The sequence below is a fragment of the Pinus tabuliformis genome, chromosome 6 (assembly GCF_031772625.1).
Source record: "Pinus tabuliformis cultivar Carrire ecotype Pingquan chromosome 6, CPIR1, whole genome shotgun sequence".
In the NCBI taxonomy this organism is placed as follows: domain Eukaryota; kingdom Viridiplantae; phylum Streptophyta; class Pinopsida; order Pinales; family Pinaceae; genus Pinus; species Pinus tabuliformis.
This window is the reverse complement of record NC_142292.1, coordinates 676,880,349-676,892,449: the sequence shown is the minus strand read 5'-3', so window position 1 is coordinate 676,892,449 and position 12,101 is coordinate 676,880,349.

Below are 12,101 nucleotides of genomic sequence, written 5' to 3'. Positions count from 1 at the left end.
ATTATTGATTTGTTGGTTAGTTTCCACATCTATGGAACATTTACAGTAAAGCACTAGACCCTGATTGTGCACATACAATGCCAAGTTTCTTTATTTACATTGTCAAGAAATGCTTGTAAATATGCAATTAAGACTTCATACTTACCATGACACTAATGAATTTTGCGTATTTATTTCATCTTTAATTATTTATTAACATTGTATAAAGACATGTACCAATGAATTTGTTTGTTTAAGTTCCATTTTTGTATTATGTTATTTACTTATATTATATACACTACAACACATCCATGTTTTTGCCTTGGCACATGTAACAATGAATTTCTAAAATATTGTGTCTATCTTTGAAAACCAGAGAATGAAAGTTGCTTTCACATTTATCATACAATGGTTGTTGAAAGATGTTGTTCCAGGGAACTATAAGCAAGGATTGTTGACTTTACACTTAGCTTATATATAAATAGCATTAGAAATATTTTATGACTAGAATTTATCAAATCTAATAAAGTGTTCCAACTAAATTATTAGCCTCAATTTAAATAAAATTTACTTTGTGTTATATGCAATCGAAGTCATAATATGCATTAACTTCTTCCAATGTATAAAATATTTTGATTTTTTCATGTTTCTGCAATATTGCGAAAACATGGAAATGATACTTGCGCTTTACTTCCGTAGATGCTTTACCTCTGGAGAGAGTTTATTTTTGCGTGACCTTATCTTTTGTGCATTTTTTTCCTCCGTACAGTCATAAACTTCGTACATCTTTATGTCGCATAACACTTCCCCTTCCATACACATTTCTACCTTCAATACATCTTCGCCCTATATATGACTTCTTTCACACATGCATTATTCCACACAATTCTTTTCTAGCATTTGTCCTTTCTCACACTCTTGCGTACTCAATGTTATCAATTTTTTATCTGCCACTTGTTGTCATTACAAGGATTTCATGGTATAATATTTAGCACTTTATGCTTAGTGCTTTATGTGAATTACGCTAGCTATTATCATTATAAAGATTTCATGGTATAATATTTAGTTATCTATGCTTAGTTCTTGACATCAATTATGTTTAGTATTGCATGCTTTTGATCGATATCATAGGCTTCTTTTTTTCATGTTTTTAGATGCATGGAATCCATAAAAAAGTTTTGGATCTAGCTCATTGTGTTATGTCATGTTTTCTTTTGCAATGTAATTTCATGCATTGTCTTGTTGTTTTGTCAAATTTCCAAATCCTATGATTGGTAAAACAAAATTAGAAATTGTTTTACCTCCACAATGGTTTATTTTTTGCATATACTTTGCCTTCGCACATGGCTTGCTCCCACATGGTTTATTGTGTCATATGAATGAAATTTATAATATGCATTAATTAAATTTATGGCATTGTGTTAGCGACTTGGTATAAATGCGAGTCATGTCAACTTTTCATGTTTTATTATAGTGATGTTCCTATTAGATCCAATTGTCCAAACTTCCTTGATCCAACGTCCCAACAAACAACTTATGTTTCTGATGAAATCGAATTGCTTTAGTTAATCGCTATCAATGGCTCTCACCCATGTCCGAAAGAAAAGGTCTATGTAGAAATGAACTATGTGCAGGAGTAAAGCATGTGCAAAAGGTCGTATTTAGATTTACAATGTTATTTATATATAATAATAAAAAGTGGACAGTGATAGTCTTGCTCATTTGGTTATGTTTATAGGCCTATGTTACAAGTGTCTTTGCTTCAAAAAAACTTCTTAACAATAAAATTGGTAAAAGTAAGGGATGTGCACAATAAGGCATGTGTAGAGGTAAGGAATGAATGATTTAATGACTGAAATGAGGATATGTGCAAAGACTAAATGCATCTGCAAACAACACATGTTGCATGTGCAAAGGTAAAAAGGTAAGTTGCACTGATCCACAAAAAGTGGGAGAAAAATGGAAATAATTTATTTATAATCGTGTTCAAAAGGAGTGTTTTGTAGGACGAGAATGCATGGAAGAAGTGTGTGGATGGGAGAATGTGTATAGATGTGCGGAAGTGGCGTTGTGTCCAGCAGGAGGAACATGCAAAAAAGACATCTGCAACTTCCACATCTACAACAAGTTTTTTTGGAATTCGACTAAATGTATTATAGAGATGTCTTTAATTATCAACACAACCGCCTAGACAGTCTTATGTGCCCTAGAAAGTGAAAATATTATTGCATTCATTTCTCAAGTAAGGGATGTCCACAATAAAGCATGTGTCAAGATAAGGCATGTATGCGTTAAATATTGTCAAACAAATACACTAGTTGAGGCTTGAAACAAGATCTTTGCTTGCAAAGAAAAGTAGCAACGTGACTTGATCCATTTCATTGTTAGTCTCGATGGATTCAAAGACAATAGAGAAAATTTCAAGCATTGCATCAATTTGAGTAAAACCCATGATTTCTACCTTATTTGTAGTGTCACCTAAACAACAATTAGAATCTTAGTTTCTCAAACAGCCGCAATAATATTTTTACTTTGGAGAGTGGAAGAAACTATTTAGGTGGGTAGGTTAATAATCAAAGACAAACGAAAGATAAAATTGGCTCTATAAAATATTTAATCATACTCCCAAGGTAGTTTTTGGAGGCGCAGAAAGTGCGGAAGTGCATATGTCTCTTCTGCATGTTTCTCTTTCTGCACCCTCGCACACATTCTCCCCTTCACAGAAAAAAACTAGAACCAAAATGGAAATGACTAGTTTATAATCAAGTTCCAAAGAAGTGTTGTATGGGATGAAATGTGCGAAGTAAATATGTAGAGGGGAGAATGTGTGCGACAATGTAGAAATGTGGATGTGTGCAAAAAGAGGAACATGTAAAAGAAACATCCACGCTTCTACACTTTTCGCACCTCCCGCAACTTTTTTTGGAGTTCGGTTAAATATTTTATAGAGCCAAGTTTATCTTTCATTTGTCTTTGATTATTGACCCGACTTCCTAAACAGTCTCCTCCAACCTCCAAAGTGAAAGTACTCTAGCCTAATGGATGTTTGAGATCCAGTTATTGAGAATATCGTTTACTTGTGCATATATTCTAGCTTTCCACATACTTTGCTTTGCATAGTCTTTAACTTTGCACATTATTTTGTGGCACAACAATTTTCCTTTGGCAAAATTCTCATTTCCACATGTCCGCACATAGACATGCCTTTACACACTTGTTTGGTAGACCTAGATGTCGCAGAGCACTCATTCCACACATATACCACTCCTAGATTGCTTTTCTGCATTTGTACTTTCTTGCACAATTTCATACTCAATGTTATCAAATGCTTATATGTGATTTGTTTTCATTACAAATATTTCCTCGTATAATATTTGTCATTGTTTGACGGTTTTTTACACCTTAAGAACTGTACTTATAAGTAAATAACTTGTGTAAACAACTTTAAAAAATTGTAATACAGGAAACATGTTTATAGATAACCGAGATAGATAACAATTGCTTAATGCATGTACTTGCAATAATATGTTGATTTTTTTGCCAGCATGTACTTATATTTTATCAATTTAGTATTGTTGTTTTTAGCTAAGATGTCAAATGTCATTTTCCAGCAATTAACTAATGAAATATTTGCTACATAAGCCTTTTCTTCCAAAGCCTGTATATTTAAGCGATATGAGGGTTAAGTAGAAATTGAGAAGGTGATGGTGGATGTTTCCAATGAATTTCTTAAAAAAGGCATTGTTGAAAAGGTTCTAGCGACAATATCTTCTAGAGATTCATTTTCAATGGCAGTTATCCAACCACGCTTTTGAGGGAGTTAGTTCAACTAACTGAATGCTAATTTTATGCTAGCATGAAAACTGACTTTTACTTTTCTATTTTATTTTATAAGTTGTTGTAAGGGAAAACGTGGCCCAAAGCTTTATCCATTGTTTTGTGATATTATTTAAACAACAAAATAACATTGGGAGAGAATTTTGGACTTTTCTAAGAAGGTAAACTATGGATTGTTATAAAGTCTATCTTTTCTCGATATAAATCTAGACTATTGTGATTTCATGCTTCAATGAATTTAAGTAATTATGATGATAATGCTTTAATGTGCTTGTAAACAATAACTAGATTACATGCAATCAAATCAATTACAAGAAATAACAAATAACTATCTCCCAAGATCCAAAGGCGAGTGTACCAGATATAAGTATTTCTAGCTAGCTTTCAAGACAGTGTACCTAAGGCAATCACCATGATTCCCTTGCTTTTGAAACTTTTTCTTATCTGTATGTTTCCTCCCTTATTTCTCTTTAAACATTAGCTTATTATATACACAACGTAAGCACACAAAAATATGAGATTAACTCTTTTACTTTAGACATACTTACATATTCCTTGAAAGAAATTATGGAGTTGTTGTCACCCACGTTCCTAATTTGTTACCTTTTGTGGTTATTATCTTTGAGTATTGAATAAGCTACAATCACAATCACTTGCCTCTTTTCCTATTCCATTACAAATGTCTCTCAAATTCTTCATCATCCTCATTCACAACAAGCTAATGACTAAGCAGATAATACGAGGAGTACCTTAAATTATCTTTCCATAAAGAGTACATCTATAAGTTATGGCTTTCTCAGGGATGTCAATTGAACTTGTTGTTTCATACCTTTTGGTGTACTAAACATGGGCCTTTGGTGTCGTAAAGTTTTAGGGTTTATTTAGTGATGTAGATTGTTTAATGCTTCTCTTGCAATGTTGAAGAAAGAATACTTAGGCTTCATCTTCAATTTCACTTTTGGATTCTTAACACAAGCCCATATTTCCTTGTCTTTTGTTCTCTCATTCATTTTGACCTAGAAAATTTTTAGACGGGAGGCATCTATTACAATTTCTTCTTACTGCCGACTATTGCTCTCAATACAACAGTAATAGTAAAATGCCTTGTATTGGCATTCTTTCTCTCTATATATATGTACCTTTAAGCTTATTTAGCATTTACTTCGATGTCTTTGCCATAAACAATGTAGCATTGTGAGAACTCTATAACATAAACAAAGAAATGCGAGAACTCTACAACATGAACAAAGAAAAAACATTAGCTAAATTCTATAGGTTTTCTTTCACTTAAGGTCTAAATACATGATCACTTCACCATTACTTTTGTATAAACTCTTATGATTTCAATAGTACATGCCATTAAGATCTGAAAATATGTTTGACACCAAACTCTTTGTTGAACAAATGTGGCGGTCAATTCCATCTAAATGTGAAATGACTTCCAATCTATGCCTTAAACACAATAAAGTTGATTACCCTTAGTTACCCACGTTAATGTTTAGGTGCATGCATTAATCTTTAATTTCAAAGATTAACACTAATGTTGTGCCACAACGACAAGTTGCTTTCCTTATATACATAATACCTTTACTTTTTTCATTAATCCCTGATTTCAATGCTTTATGATCATAGAAAATTTTAGGGGCGAATGTTCGCCCTTTGGGGAAATTAAGGGGTTTTAAATTTTTAGTGGGCGAATATTTTGTATCATAGTACATTTTTACAAATCACCTCAAATAGCCCACCTTATTTTAAGGGAGAGGGTAAAAAAGGTAAATTTAGCCCTTGAAACTAGGAGTTACAACCTTCCATTCGCCCATTTTCAAGAATAGGTTTTATTTAAGTGATTCCATTCGCCCATTTTCAAGAATAGGTTTTATTTAAGTGATTCCATTCGCCCATTTTCAAGAATAGGTTTTATTTAAGTGAATCCTATGGGCCAAAGGCCCAAATACCATATTTATAAAAGAGTTATGGTAAATTAATAAAAATATAAATAAATGAGAGGTATGGTAAATAAACAAAACATTTTTTATATTTACTCCATAAGTCACCTTATATACATGCAAGGGTGTAAACAAATAAAAATATAAGTAAAGTGGAGGTATGGTAAATAAATAAAACGTCTTTTTATACTTACTCAAAAGGTATGGTAAATAAATAAAAATATAAATAAACTAGACGCATGGTAAATAAATAAAACCTCTTTTTATATTTAGTCCATAACCCTCATTTTATGAAGGCTCAAGAAAGAGGTTTTATTTAAGTGAATCCTATGGGCCAAATACCATATTTGTAAAAGAGGTATGGTAAATTAATAAAAATATAAATAAACGAGAGGTATGGTAAACAAATAAAACATTTTTTTATATTTACTCCATAAGTCACCTTATATTTAAGGACACTCAAAAAATGCGTTATATTTAGGTGAAACCTATGGGTAAAATACTATGGGACAAATACCATGGACTAGATTGTTATTAATACCATGCAAAAAAACATTATTAACCCTAATATTAGTATTAATAAAAATAAAAATGGTACATGGTATTGACCCATGGTATTCACTAAAATGGCACATGGTATTGACCCATGGTATTCACCTGGAATGTAGCCTATTTAAATGGGGGAATTAAACTAGCATAGATCCATCTTTACTCTGGATCTACTAACCCCCGAGAGGTATCAAATATCATGATATGCAAACTAGCATAGAGGGAAAAAATATTTGATCCGATCAAGAGTAAAAATGGATGTTGTAATTTAATGTATGTTAAACATTTTAGCTTGGTTAAAATAAAAAATAAAATAAAAATCAACTATTAATTTTATTAATTTTTATAAATTACTAATAGTAATTTTTAAGCTCCAGGTTTATGATAACCCATGGTATTGACCCATGGTAATACCATGGTATTCATGTGAGCATAGACTATTTAAAGGGGAAATTCTATCATCTTAGATCCATCTTAATTCTGGGTCTACCAAGTTCTCAAAGGGATAAATAGATTTCATCCCCCTAAGAGTGGTAGATGTGGAGTTAAGATGGATATAGGTTGGTTTTTATGATAATGAAGATATTAAATAGACTTAGGAAATTATATTGTAAAAACATCTTAAGGTGAATGGTTAAAGCATAGACATTGGACAAGTATATTTGTATACTTCTGTTTTAAACTGAAACAAATCCAGGGCTAAAAGGAATGGATTGATTGCACTATTCATCCTTCTATAACTTTCCAACATATGTTGGAGTAAACAGATTGTAATTTGGGTAATTTTTCTAATTGCAAACAAGAACATACTTGTGTATTGGGAAGGTGGTTATGAGCTCCCTAGAAGTGATGAATTTGAATTTTTCTTGGTTTTATATATAGTATTAGGTTTTTTCTCATGCTTTCTGTGAATGGCATGGGTGAATTTTATCCTACACCCACTAGGTTATCGATATGTAATTTCGGTAATTTTGATTTCAAAAGATATTTTAAAGAAATGCAATGATTTCATTTGTGTATTCAATAAACACAAGATTTTATAATTGAGTAAAATATTCGCCATGCCTGGTGAGACATTCGCTAAAAAATTATATATACATATCATATTATTGATAAAATTGCCTTCCATTTTTCCTATATACCATGGAGATTCGCCCATTTATTATACATGTAAATTTAGGGGGGGTTCTTAAAATTTTCCCTGTTTATGATGAGTTGTAGTTGTTGATGTGGACAAACACTATAGCTAATATACATGTAACCCTTGTGACAATGACACGTGATAACCGGACAAGGAAACGCACTAATGCTTCCATTGAATGACATAAAAATCCCCATTTCGCCGCTTTTGTTAGGACATGCTCCCCACCAATTCTAAATGGTGCACTATGAATTTGCACTGACCAATAAATCACTAAGCTTGACGTGGCTAATACATTGTGTTGCCATTTGTTTCCCATTTTTACCATATCAATGTGCATAAAGTACACATTGCATTTGCCACATTTCCCCGCTATTATAATGAGGTCAGTTCATCATCCAAAATGTTCAATTTCTAAGGTATAGTTGTATTATGTTTATCGTGGAGCAACAGGTCATAATCAATTTAGAAAATATTTGAAACGTGATTGCTAAGGCATCAATGGAAAGCCTATGTTTGTTATAAAAATGGAAAGCACAGATGCAGTTTTAGACCAACATAATCTATTTCATTTCAAAAAATTTGCATATGATGTAGGAAAATTCCTATTTGATGTTATACAAATTCTATTGCATTTTAGACACATGTCAATAGAATTACGAGAATGAACGATACAATATTTAATATCATCTTATCAACATATTTCCTTGTTATGTGGAAATGTTTTCATGAAATGTCACATAAACACAATTAATCTCATGTGTCGTTGATTAATTCATATTAAAAATTTAATAAACATAGGTAAGTATTTATTCCCTATTGATAAATATAAGTCTTTCAAAATTTATGTTGAGTGAATCGACACATAATTAGGACATTTTTCAAGTGCTTAATGACAATTACTTTGAAGCATTATGTAATGATTACTGGTTGTGAACAAATCAAGAAGGTGAAGAGGGGTTGACATGTACAAAAAGCCATTTCAACTTACGTTAAATGACATGTTTAACAAGCATTTAAACGAGTCTTTCACACCACAAAACACTACTCTACCTTTGTTTAATTTCAGTTTTAAATAAATCATAATTTATTTTTTTGTTGGTTCACACGACGCAAGATGATGAGGCAAGAAAAGTGGTGTACAAGTGGTGTTGATTGAATCACTGTGATGACATGACACTCTACACATGTGACACACGACATGCATATTTGGGGATTTTTGTGGCCAACTGAGCCAAATCCATGTGACACGTGGCATGACTCAGAGACTCCCATGTGGCATGGTGATTTCATTGTAATGTAAGAGTGGCATCATCATATGATGTGGCAGAAAATTAAGTTTCATGCCATAGGGTTGTGTTTGTAAACTATTTCCTTTGGTAATGAATTCTTGGAAATCAATTGAAAACAAGGTAGTGGAATTGTAACTGTAGGTTTTAACCCTGTACAGAAATTACCTGCATACGAATTCTTAAACAAAGAAAATAAACAATGCGAGAGCATAACCCATAAAACACATATGCACAGATATTTTTCCCTGGATCCCAAAACCGGGACTACCAGCTTGATTTTTCATTATATTCCTTTCAATGTTACAATACATATTTATACATGCCGAAGCATCCAATACCATGGACCGAAAAAACCATCGCGTCCAATACCATGTGCGAAAATCATGCACAAAACCATAGGTAGGTTCGCCCAACCTAATATAGGGTCCAAAAAAATTTTCTCGGGGCGCTGCCCCGGACCCCGTAGAGGGGGGCTACCCGCCCCCCTCAAACCCCCTTGTGACCCCCCCGCTGCGCAATCGGCGCAACGAAGGGGGGCTACCGTCCCCCTCTAACCCCCCGTTTAACTACGTCGGTTAGTCGTGGAAAGAATATAACGCAACCCAACAATCTCCCACTTGTTGTTTTCTTTCCACAGGAGAGCTTAGTCATTTTTCCAGACCTGAAACACCCATTTTTTCTCTACACCAAGAGAACTTCTCAGAGCTCACAGATTTTGTCAATGCATCTGCAATATTCTTCAAAGTGTCCACCTTTACCAGCAACACCTTTTTGTCTTCTATCATATCCCTCACAAAGTGATACTGAACATCAATGTGCTTTGTCTTTTAATGATAAGCAGGTTCTTTGCCAAGAAAATTGCACTTTGGCTGTCACAGTCTATTCTTATAGCTCCCTGTACTAACCCCATACTTGAACACAATCTCTGCAACCAAACTGCTTCCTTGCTTGCATGAGTGGCTGCCATGTATTCTGCCTCTGTAGTTGATAGTGCCACTACAGATTGTTTCTTACTCATCCAACTGACTGCACCTCCAAATAGGTTAAACACATACCCACTTGTAGATCTTCTCTGATCCAGATCTCCAGCCCAGTCTGCATCAACAAAACCATGAATATCCAACACTCTGTCCAATCCTGGTCTTCCTTGGTAGCACAAACCATAATCACTAGTGCCACGCAAATACCTGAAAACCCGCTTCATTGTTGTCCAGTGCTCCTTCCCAGGTTTTGACATAAACCTGCTCAATACTCCCACTGCATGTGCAATGTCTGGTCTAGTACATACCATTGCATACATCAGGCTACCGACTGCACTTGCATATGGAACACGGGACATGTCCTCTTCCTCTTCTTGTGCCTTGGGACACTGTTCAGCAGATAACCTCACACCTACAGGAATAGGAACCTTCACCGGTTTACTATCCTGCATATTAAACCTCTGCAGTATTGTCTCGACATACTTCCTCTGGTTTAACCAGAGCTTCCTCTTTGCCCGATCTCTTTTAATTTCCATGCCCAAAATATAGTTTGCAGCACCAAGATCTTTCATGTCAAATTTGGAGGACAATTGGGTCTTCAAATCCTGGATAATTTCTTTGTCATTTCCAACCAGCAACATATCATCCACATACAAGACCAGATAAATAACACGGTCACCAATTAATTTAAAATACACACAATGATCTGCTTTGCTTCTGGTGAAGCCAAGTCCCCATATAAATGTATCAAATTTCTGATACCACATCCTTGGTGACTGTTTTAACCCATACAGAGACTTCTTTAACTTGCATACCAGTTCTTTCTTACCCTTCACCGCAAAGCCTTCAGGTTGCCTCATGTAGATTTCCTCTTCCAAATCCCCGTGAAGAAATGTTGTCTTCACATCCATCTGTTCTACCTCAAAATCAAAATCAGCAGCAACAGATAAAAGTAATCTAATAGAAGCTACCTTGGCAACAGGAGAAAAAATATCACCAAAATCAATTCCCGGCACCTGGGAATAACCTTTTGCTACCAACCGAGCTTTGTATTTCTCCACCTTTCCTTCTGCATTAGTCTTCTTCTTGAACACCCATTTGCTGCCAATGGGTTTCCTTCCAGCCGGCAACTCTACCAGATCCCAAGCCTCATTTTTGTGCAAAGATGCCATTTCATCAACCATGGCCTCTTTCCAGAGTTTTCCATCCTCTGAATCCACTGCTTCCTTCACAGTTCTGGGATCATCATCAGTAACAGATAAAGCAAAATTTGAACTGAAAGCAGATGGACTATACCTTTCTGGCTGCCTTCTTTCTCGACCTGATCTTCTCACAGCCGGAGTTTGTGGCTCTTCATCTTCTGATTCCTCCTCTGCTGCAGAGTCTAATTCTTCCTCCTTTGGCTCAAACTCTATCTTCTCAGGTTCCTTTGGTTGGACTTCAAATTGAATAACATCTTTTACCTCTCTGAACACCACATCTCGGCTGTACACAACCTTCCGTGTGACTGGGTTCCAAAGCTTATAACCCTTTAAACCATCCTTATACCCAATAAAGATGCACTTTTCAGATTTACTATCCAACTTGGTTCGTTTCTCCTTTGGAACATGTACATATGCATCACATCCAAATACCCTCAGATGTGAAAGAGAGGGTTTCTTACCAGTCCATACTTCTTGTGGAGTCTTATCCTCCAACGCTGATGAGGGTGATCTGTTGATCAGGTAACGTGCAGTATCCACCGCCTCTGCCCAGAATTCCTGTCCTAACCCGGCACCACTGAGCATGCTTCTTGCCCTTTCCATCAACGTCTTGTTCATTCTTTCTGCGACTCCATTTTGCTGAGGTGTATATGGAGTAGTCTTCTGCCGTGCTATACCACACTTCTTACAAAATTCTTCAAATTCCTTGCTGCAAAATTCTCCACCATTATCTGTCCTCAGCACCTTTATCTTCTTCTCTGTCTGATTTTCCACCAGAGCCTTAAATTCTTTAAACCTGTCAAAGACTTCAGATTTCTTCTTAAGGAAATATATCCATGTATTCCTTGAGAAGTCATCTATGAATGATACATAGTACACAGACTTACCCAGTGATGGAACCTTCACAGGTCCAAACACATCACTGTGCACAAGCTCTAATATCTGTTTCATCCTCTTACCGCCAGAGGGGAAACTCACTCGATTCTGCTTCCCATACAAACAATTTTCACAGAAATCAAAATCCAGAGAGCTATCATTCATACCTTCTACCATACCTTTACCATGAAGTATTCGAAGGCCCTTCTCTCCAATATGTCCAAGCCTTTGATGCCACAACATGGTCTTCTCTCCAGAGACCACTAGATTTTCTACTCCATTTTCCGGAACCATAGAAC